The following is a 10902-nucleotide window of genomic DNA, read 5'->3' on the forward strand; positions in this document are numbered from 1 at the left end:
ACTCTTATGATTACTAATAAGGCATTTATGTCGGCCAAAATGACTAGGAAAAAATTGATTCTTTTGCCCCACGTTTTGCACCACAACATCTCATCTTGGATTTCCATAATATGTTCTGCTCTATTTGGTCACTTGTTGAAGAAAAGAAATTTCAATAAAATTCTTCAAAGATTTTCAATTTGCAGGAATTCTTGAAATTGTCTAGAATTTCCTAAAGCTAAAGTAATTAATTTTTTCCATCTCTATGTTTCTCTCATGCATTTTTTTTTTGGGTTCAAAGAAGACTTTAACCCTTACTAAGAAGAGAAAAAAGAGATCAAGAGTTGAATCATGGAACTAAGAATCACTTGCAAAGAAAAATATCTTATGCTGTTAGTGGTGATTGTGTTTCAACTTATTCTGATTACTTAACAAAATTCTAATCAACAAGCGAAACAATTCATAAATGGATTACAAAAAAATGCGAATAATATGCTGTATTATTGGTCATAGAACATTACATAAACCTCTAATTATTTCCAATTCCAATTTCATACTCTAGGAAAAGCAATGAACGTCTTTATTAGATATTGAAAGAATGTAATATTAGTAACCAGAATATCATTAAATTATGTGAACACAATCCATGTTTGTAGCAAAGTACGTCGACATCTTCACTATAAAACAAAAAAAAAAAAAAATGAAGAGCAATAGATCACCTATTTACGAGTCCATATTTTTTTACGAGTAAACTCCATTTTGACCTCCTAAACTATACGTGGTTTTCCGTTTAAGTTCCTGTACTTCAAAATAAGACACTTAAGTCCTCAAACTATTGAATCCGTCCCAATTGAGTAAATCGTTGACAGAATCTACAAAACCGTAAGGAGTTCTAGGGTGTGTAAAACACGCGCCTTAAGTGAGGCTCAGTAAGTGGTGCAAACTAAAATGGCCAAGACATAAATGTAAATGTACCCATTAGGTATTAGGGCCAAAGAAAGAAGCAAAAATGGCTTTGTTTCTTCTTCACTCTCCATATATCGATTTTGAGAGAGAGAGAGAGAGAGAGAGAGAGAGAGAGGAGTGAGCGAACGATTGCTCAATTTGTACCATCAAATACCATGGATTGATTGTGATGGTGATTCAGAGGTCAAGTATATCATAGCTATGGGAAGGAAGAGGGCTGATGGAGAAATGAGATCTCTAGTGAAGAACAGGAAGAGAAAGGCCGAACTAGGTAAGATAAACTATTTTCGGGTCATTGTTTGCTTGTTGATTATTGTAATAATGTAATCAGTAGTTGGCTTATTTGAATTGTTATTCTTGTTGGCTAGGGTTTGCAGGAATCTTGCAAAATGAAAAAAGGACTAGATTGAATTAGGTATTAGTGACAAATTTTGGTTGAGAAAATTGTTTAATGTTTATTGTATGGGCCTGCAAATGATTTGGGATCTTTTTTAAGTGAAAGCTTATGCTGTCCAAACCCTAAAGTTCCTTGTATTGAAGACATTGTGGTCCTTGATACTTTATTAAAGGTGTAAAAATTAATTATTGATTTAAAATTTTTTCTTTAAATTAGAAAATAGTAATAAGGGAATCTGGTCAGAACCTTTCTCATTGAAGATACATCATCAAGGGATATTCACAAACTCTCCTAACAAACAGTACATAGGGGGAAGGGTTGACTTTATAGATGGATGCAACTCAGAAATGTGATCATTGGTAGTTCTAAGCAAGTGTGGAGAGAGACTTGGGTATGATAAAGAAGCTTGTTTTGCATGGTATTATCTGCTGCTAGGGATGACATTGGATACATGCCTATTCTATAGCTTGTGTGATAGGGACGGCAAGGTTATGGTGAACACATTACCACCATATAGGGTCGCAGAAGTGTTTCTAATGGTCGGAGGTGAAGGTTCTCCGAGGGGCTCATTCCCACAACCTGCTGCACCCTCAAGTCAAGCTAAGGGAGACGAAATTGTAGGGGATAGAGATAGTGATGTTGTGATCATACAAGAGGGTGGCAATGCTAATGAAGTGGAACAAGATGGAAGAGAAAATGTTGACATGCAGCCAACAACTTCACATAGTCGCAAAGGGTGCAGTAGCAAAGGGGCTAAAGTCTCAAATCTATTTTCTACTGGTTTGGATAGTACCAAAGGGGCTGGTGTAGCACCAGAAACTGTAGATAAACAAGGAAAACCTACTAAAGTTGAACCAGAAAATGAGGATTTTCATAGCAAAGTTGCTGAAGATGAACCAGAAAATGAAGACATGCATAGCAAAACTCCTGAAGTTGAAATTGTGGTAGAAGAGAAAGCAAATAGCAGGGGTGTTGCTGCAAAGGAACTAGAAGATGGTGAAGGCTATAATGAAACTTCAAATGTAGAAGTCAGACAAAAGGATGATGTGCAAATGAATGATGATGAGAGAAATGAAGCTAACAAAGACAGATTAGAAGACTTGGATTATGAAATGACTAGCGAGGATAATGATGTAATTGATGAATGCATAAAATTAAGGCAACAATTTTGTTGTGATAAAAATGCAAATGAAGTTGGAATAAGTGCTGCAAACCACAAAACAGAGAAGAAGAGGGGCAAGGAGAAGGAGCCTACCATAGATGTCAATGCATGTGAAGATTCGGACATGGTTAATGTTGATGGCATGCAGTCTAAGTATGAATCAGATGCATCTAGGGAGTTTAAAAGTCAAAGTGAATCAAAAAATGAAGAAAATGGCAGCTAAAGGGAATCCCTTGTGGCCATGCTATAGTAGTTATGAATAGGAGGCATAAGCCATTTGAAAAACATGTGTCTCGGATGTATTGGAAGACTACATACTTGGTAGCTTATGAGCCTGTTTTGAATTCCATCAGTGGCCCTAATCTATGGAAATACATAGACTTGTCTCCAATGAAGCCTCCTAATTATGGAAAGTCACCTAGTAAGCCAAAGAAAGCTAGGAAAAAGGGTCCATTTGAAGATGAGAGCAGTAGATCAATTGTCAACCCAGAAAAGCCTCACAAGTTGAGCAAGGTCGGCACTAGAATGAGTTGCACCATATGTGAGAAATAAAGACATAATAAGAGGAGAGGTCTTGATAAGAATAATTCTGCTCAACCATGAAAAATGAGACAAGAGAGCTCTCATAACAACAAGAACATAGGTGTGAGCATGGGAGAACACAAGAGAGCAATAGAAGTGGTTTGACTGTTGATGCTGTTGAGATTAATACTATATAAAAGAGTAGTTGTGCACTTGTACATGTGATCTTCAATCGTACCTAACGCATTCAAGAAAAACTAGTGGCCAAAAAGAAGAGAAAATGTTCATTTTGCTGTAAATTTGGCCATGCCAAGAATAATCGTAAGCTGAAATAGTGGACATTTAGAAACTCATTGGACATTACTAGAGAGCTTGGCCTCAACCAAGGCAACAACAGCTCCACCAATATGGAAAATGGAAAATAGAAATCCAACTGCAAATGTAAGTGCAATAGCATATGAGCACTATGTCATGTGGAATTATATGTTCATTCATTCTCATGGAATGTTATGCCATGTAGGTGACCTCTAGTGCTAGTGTAAGAATTTATTCCCATAGTCTAGGGGTGACCATAAAAGCATTAGTTTCCTACATAGAACTATAGCCACGTCAAGACTTGGAAGCAGGATCTCATATGATACCATTCACTTGGAAGGGCAATATCTATCTTAACCTGTCCACCTTGCAGGCTGCTGCGGCTCATAAGGTAGATTCAATTGGCATTGGAAGTGTTCAAATCCAAGGAAAGGGAGACTAATTATTAGTTGGCAAATAGTTTTGGCCTGGGTCTTTTGGTCAAGTCTACACATTTGGAAATGCAAATAGTTGGAGTTTTTTTGTGTAGCTTGTTAGTTTTTGTACAGATTCATGAAAGTTATATTTGGTATAGCTTTTTGTGCAGTTTTGGCCTAAATCTTTATGAAAAGAGACACCTGTTTTTGTGTAGATTGTAAGCTTTTTGTGCAGATTTACTTTGTTTTTTGGACGATGTACTGGATTTGTGCAATCATAGACATATACTTTCTTTTGGAAATAGAATTTCGCCAACAATTTCTGTTACATGCAATTTTTTATCATGTTTATTAGGCTTTCTAATGTATATTATGCAACAAGGTTAAACTCCAAAAAATGGGGTACTACCATACTCATACTTCATAGAAATGGGACACTCTAGTTCGTAAAGTTTGCAGATATAGGACGTTTAAGTCCCTGAACTTAAAAAGATAGAAACTTACTTCCCTAAACTACAACAATATCATATGTTTTGCTCCCTAAACTATAGCACCTCTCTACACTAAGTCAACCTGCTATTCCTACATAACCATCCTACCATCATTACTTCCGCAGATACTAGCTGAATAAAACAAAGGTAGCCTGCATCATTTTGCCATTTTTTTAACACAAAACCCATTTTCCATTACCGACTTCTTCTTCTTGTCAAGCTTCATTCCGATCCTTGAACCCAGATTTGAATAGAACAAACTACACAATGACAACCCATTGTAGTATCAAGTAAAACTTAAGTCTCCTGACTTTGGCTTGCTGCATCCTTGACTGCTCTTGTAACCTTACAATCTCATCTTCCATGTTGTTTATCGATCTTAATGTTAAGTGGTTATCCCACATCGACAGAAGACTAAGAAAGCTTCCCCTTATTCAACTATAAATATAGGAGGCTTGTGTTTGAGTTAAGTGCACTAAAACCAAGAGAGCATTAAGTGGGGTTATTTGGGTCTTTGGGCCATTAACCTTTTTGTTAAATACTTTTGGGTTCTCTTATGTTTTTTAGTATTAGGTGTTTTAGATCTAGGAATATTTTTCTAAGACACTTTTGTATTCTCTTTTGCATAGTAAAATATTGCTCCTCCTCTACTCGTGGACGTAGGTCAATTTGACCGAACCACGTAAATTTCTGTGTTCTTGTTTTATTTATTTCTGCTTTGTTATTTGTCTTTTGGGATTGCCAAAATTCTTTCGTCAATTTTCTGGGACTAGTTCTAACAAATTGGTATCAGAGCTTGAGGTTATTTTGAGTATGCTCTGTAGTCGCAGTTAAATCTGATCTTCCACATCAGAAATGATATCCTTGGACTCTGGTCCATCTGCGAGGTTCGCCTGTGGGACCAGTAAGGCTTGTTTTTGGGGTCCGCCTGTGGTACCAGTAGGTCCTATTTGTAAGGTTCATGGGGTCCACTTATGGGGTTAGTGAGGTCCTCCTGTAGGGCTAGTAGGACCTGTCTGTGAGGTGAGCCTGTATTGTAGGGTCCACTTATTGTTATTCGGATGTTTTGGATTTTGTGGCAACAATGATAATAATAAAGATTGTTGTCGAGAAATTTGACAGGAATGTCAATTTTGGAATGTGATAGCTCAAGATGGAGGCCATTTTAGTTCAAAACGGAGTTGATCTAGAGATACACGGAATCGAGAAAAAGTCAGAGGATGTGACAGATGCAAATTTTGCTGAGATTGATAAGAAGGCAAGGTCCAGTATTATTTTAAATTTCTCTAATGAGGTTTTGCGGGAGGTAACCACTGAGACTTCGGCAAAGGTCATGTAAGACAAGTTTAAGGCCTTGTATATGAAGAAGACAGTTGAAAATCGATCTTATTTAAAGCAAAGTTTATATATGTTTCGCATGACTGAATGTACATCTATACTCTCACATCTTGATAGTTTTGATTCTATTATTATGGATTTGGAGAATATAGATTCGAAAATTGATGATGAGAATTAGGCCCTGTTACTTTTGTGTTCTCTTTCCCAATCTTTTAAATATTTTCACGATACTATGATTTATGGAAAAGAAATAATTTCGTATCGAAAAATTAAATCTGCATTAAAATCTAAGGAGCAGATAGACAGAAATATTATTGAAAAATTTAGTGAAGCTCAGACAGAAGATCTGGTTGTTAAGGGCAGAATTGAGAGAAGAGAATTTAATAAAAATAGATCTAAATCCAGACATAGAAATATGGAGTGCAATTATTGTCATAAAATGGGGCACATTAAGGCAGATTGTTTCAAATTGAAAAATAAATTGAAACAAAAGGGAAAACCTGGTGAGAAAAATATTGAGACTGCCGAATTTGGTGTTGCAGCTGATGAGAATGAAGGAAATATTTTCTTTGTGACTGATGACAGGACAAGATCTAAAAATGAATGGATTTTAGATTCGGGGTACTCTTATCACATGTGTCCCAATAGAGATTTATTTTTCACTTATGAATCTTATAACGGTGGAATTATTTTGATGGGTAATAATGCTATTTGTAATGTTGTTGGTAAGGGTACAATCAGAATTAAAATGCATGATGGTATTATGAGGACGCTCACTAATGTTAGACATGTTGCTGATTTGAAAAAGAATCTAATCTCTTTGGGCACCTTAGAAGCTCTTAGGTGCAAATACACAGCTGAAAATGACGTTATGAAGGTTTCTAAAGGTGCTCTCATTGTAATAAATACTTGCAGGATTGGTAGTTTATATGTTTTGTAGGGATCTACTGTCACAGGGTCGGTTGCAGTTTCGTCATCATTATCATTGTCTGATTCTGACATCACCAAATTGTGACATATGCGTTTAGGATATATAAGCAAGAAATGCTTGGGCATTCTAAGCAAAATGGGATTTCTTTGTGGTCAGAGTACCGAGTCATTGGAATTCTGTGAACACTGTGTCTTTGGGAAGCAAAAAAGAGTTAGCTTCCGTTCTCCAACGATCCATAAGACGAAAGGTACTCTTGATTATATTCATTCAGATTTATGGGGCTCATCTCGTGTCCGTCTAAGGGTGGTGCCATGTTGATTTTGATTGATGATTATTCATGGAAGATTTGGGTTTAATTTCTTAAACATAAGAATGATGTTTACCTCACTTTCAAGTAATGAAAAGTTTTTTTATTGAGGAACAGACAGGTAAATAGATCAAGCGGCTTAGAACAAATAATGACACGAAATTTTGTGAAAGAGAATTTGATGAATTTTGTAAGAATGAAGGAATTGTTCAGTATCACACGGTCAAGATGACACCTCAGCAAAATGGTGTAGCCGAACGTATGAACAGAATACTTTTAGAGAGAATAAGGTGCATGATCTTTAATGCAGGATTGACAAAGAACTTTTGGATAGAGGCAATTTCTATGGCCTCTTATATTGTCAACCATGCTCTTTCTGCTGCCATTAAATTCAAAACTCCTAAAAAAGTTTGGTCAGGAACTCTTGCTGATTATTTTGATTTTAAAATTTTTGAGTGTCCAGCATACATGCATGTAAATGATGAAAAATTAGAATCTCCAGCTAAAAATTATTTTCGGCTTCTGAGGTGAAAGGATACAGATTATGATGTCCTGTTCCCAAATCTCCAAAATTTATAATTAGTAGAGATATTACTTTTGATGAATTCTCTATGTTATCTTCCAAGAAAGAATCGCCTAGTTCTAATCATTCAGATGATAGTATGCAGAAACAAGTAGAGTTTGAGATTGGTAGTTCTGGTCTTTTTATTCAACAAGTACCAGTAGATGCATCTGAATCTACTGATTAAAATAATTCAGAAGAGGAAGACTATTTCATTGCCAGGGATAGATCAAGGAGGGATATTCGACAACCATAAAGAAATACAAATTTGGTTGCATATGCTTTGTTTGTCGCAGAAGAAACTGTTGCAGTTGATGAGCCTACTACCTATTCAGATGCGATTTCTTGTGATGATTCTGTTAAGTGGTTAGTTGCAATGAATGAAGAAATTGAGTTTCTCCATCGAAATGGTACTTAGGTTCTAGTGAAGCTGCCTCCAGATAAGAAAATTGTTGGATGCAAATGGGTTTTCAAGAAAAAAGAAGGTACTCCAAAGGTTGAAGATGCAAGGTATAAAGTACGATTGGTTGCAAAGAACTATAGTCAGGTACAAGGTATTGATTTTAATGAAATATTTTCACCTGTTGTTAAATATAGTTCTATTCGTGTTTTGCTTGCTTTAGTTGCCATGAATGATTTAAAGTTGGAAGAACTTGATGTTAAGACAGCTTTCTTGCATGGTGAACTTGAAGAAAAAATTTATATGAAGCAATCTCAGGGATTTGAAATTGAAGGAAAGGAAGACCATGTTTGTCTACTAAAGAAATCCTTATATGGATTGAAACAGTCTCCAAGACAGTGGTATAAGAGGTTTGACACTTTTATATTGAGTCATGGTTATTAAAGGAGCATGTATGATAGTTGCGTTTATTTCCGAAAGTTAGATGATGGTCCTTCAGTTATTTGTTGCTTTATGTTGATGGTATGCTCATTGTTGCAAAGAATTTGTCAGAAATTCACACTTTAAAATTGCAGTTAAGTAGTAAATTTGAAATGAAATATTTGGAAACAGTTAAGAAAATTTTTGGCATGGAAATCAAAAGAGACCGAGGAGTTGGGAAATTATTCTTGACTCAAGAAAATTATCTTGAGAATGTCTTGGAAAAGTTTGGTATAAAAGATGCTAAACTTGTGACTACTCCTCTTACTAGTCATTTTCGACTATTTGCTACTCAGTCGCCACAGTCAGTTGAAGAGGAAGAGTATATGGTACAGGTTCCTTATTTTAATACAGTCAGTAGCATTATGTATGCAATGGTTTGTATTCGTCCAGATATTGCACAAATAGTCAGTGTGATTAGCAGATATATGTCTTGTCTTAGAAAAACACATTGGCAGGCTGTGAAGTGGATTCTTAGATACTTGCGAGGGATTTCAAACTGCTGTTTGGAGTTTGGGAGAAATAATGACACATTGGTTGATTTTATAGATTCTGACTATGCCGGAGATCTTGACAGGAGAAGATCATTCTTAGGTTATGTAATTTGCATTGGCGGTTGTGCAGTTAGTTGGAAAGCTACTTTACAACCTGTTATAACTTTATCTACTACGAAGGCAGGCCATGACCGAGGCAATCAAAGAAACCTTGTGGTTGAAGAGTCTGTTTGGCGAACTTAGTCTGCATCAAGCTGTTATTACTATTTACTGTGATAGTTAAAGTGTCATTCATTTGACTAAATACTAGATATATCATGAGAGGACAAAGTACTTTGATGTGAAATTTCATTTCATTCGAGATACTATTGTTGAGAGAAAAGTTCTTGTTCAGAAAATTGGTACCAAAGAGAATCCTGCTGACATGTTTATGAAACCTCTTCCAGTTTACAAGTTCAAGCAATGGTTGAATTGGATTGGTATTCGTTTTTGGTGATTTAGGTCCATTGTGACTTATGTGGAGAAGGTGGAGCAGTTTTACTATCATCGATGTTGGGGATACACCAAGGTGGAGATTTGTTAAGTGGCTATCCCACATAGACAGAAGACTAAGAAAGCCTCCCCTTATTCAACTATAAATATAGGGGGCTTGTGTTGGAGTTAAGTGCACCAAAACCAAGAGAGCATTAAGTGAGTTATTTGAGCCTTTGGGTCATTAACACTTTTGTTAAATACTTTTGAGTTCTCTTGTGATTTTTAGTAGTAGGTGTTTTGGGTTTAGGAACACTTTCCTAAGACACTTTTGTATTCTCTTTTTCATTGTAAAATATTGCTCCCCCTCCACTCGTGGATTTAGGTTAATTTGACCGAACCACGTAAATTTCTGTGTTCCTGTTTTATTTATTTCTGCTTTGTTATTTATTTTTTGGGATTGCCAAAAATTCTTTCGTCAATTTTTTGTGGCCAGTCCTAACACTTAATAGTCGTGGGATTGTTTCCTTGGCCCTTTGACGCATCTCAGGGTCAACCCAATCCTAATATCTATAGCCTTCTGGTTCTTATTTAAGGGAAAACCAGTATACATTATGAGAATTTTTTATGTTCGGTACCACACACAAACAGAAATTATGGCCGATGATTTCCATTACCTTGTAATTTGGACAGTGACAGAACTTTCTTCTGGGTTCATGGTTGTCCAAGTTGTTACCATTTGTGTTGGTTTCCCACAATTGCAAGTTTTCCTCAACATCACTCCTTTGCAGCTACTTTTTTTCTTGATCGCTCTTCTTTCGATTGTGAAGACATAACCGTTGGTTTCTCTTTGTGCAGGGCAGGAAAGGCAACCTTTTTATAACATGCATCGAGTCAATTACTTGATCCACATTTAGTGGTTAAATGGAGGGAAATTTCCCTCCTTTGTTCCCCTTAATTTCCCCTTGTCCTAGAAAAATGATTTTCCCTAAATGCCCCTATTAAGCAGCATGTGTTTTATATGCCGTAGAAACCCTGACGACTTGCTGGATTCAGTCAATGATTTTCTTTAACTGACATGGATTTTAAAGTTTATGGATTTAAGTGTCCATTTTGAAATTCAAAGATTGAAGTGGAAACTACGTATAGTTTAAGAGGACAAAGTGGAATTTCCTTTTTTTTTACACTTGAACAATTCGTTTTTGGTTCTCTAAGATTTTAGTTTTTGGTGCTATAATGGTTGTTATGAGCTTAGTTTTACTGCTTTAAATATTAATTTCTTAGTGTTTAATTTTGACGAGTCATTATCAATTTTGTTATTTGACACTTTAAGTGATTCTTACATGTATTACAATTAAAATTAAAATAAAATTTCAGTTCCAAAGTTGAGGGATTATAAGACATTTTAGGTTTAGGTACTCATTTTTTCGTTTGTATTGGGTATTGGTAGGTTCACACATAAACAAACTACGGAAATGCGTACCATACTAGGAATGGCAATGGGACGGGGATGTGGCAGGGATCCCCTCCCTCACTCCCTGCCCTGTTGTCCACTAGTCTCCCCAGCCCCGTCCCCACCTAGCCCTTCTTTCCCCGCAAGGGCTAATAAAAATTTATCCTATAATTGTAATGTAATCAAATTTTAGCCAAAAATCAAATATTTAAAATACC

At 36.0% G+C, this 10902-nt stretch overlaps 1 long non-coding RNA gene across 1 annotated transcript; it reads left to right on the top strand.

Moving 5' to 3' along the window:
• Nucleotides 1-969: 969 nt before the first annotated feature.
• LOC140036043 (uncharacterized) lies at nucleotides 970-10415 on the top strand. Its single transcript, XR_011839938.1, has 2 exons — nucleotides 970-1216; nucleotides 10090-10415. It is a non-coding gene; the product is annotated as an uncharacterized lncRNA (long non-coding RNA).
• Nucleotides 10416-10902: the final 487 nt, after the last annotated feature.

This window comes from Coffea arabica, chromosome 2c, assembly GCF_036785885.1.
Source record: "Coffea arabica cultivar ET-39 chromosome 2c, Coffea Arabica ET-39 HiFi, whole genome shotgun sequence".
NCBI classification, from domain to species: Eukaryota; Viridiplantae; Streptophyta; class Magnoliopsida; order Gentianales; family Rubiaceae; genus Coffea; species Coffea arabica.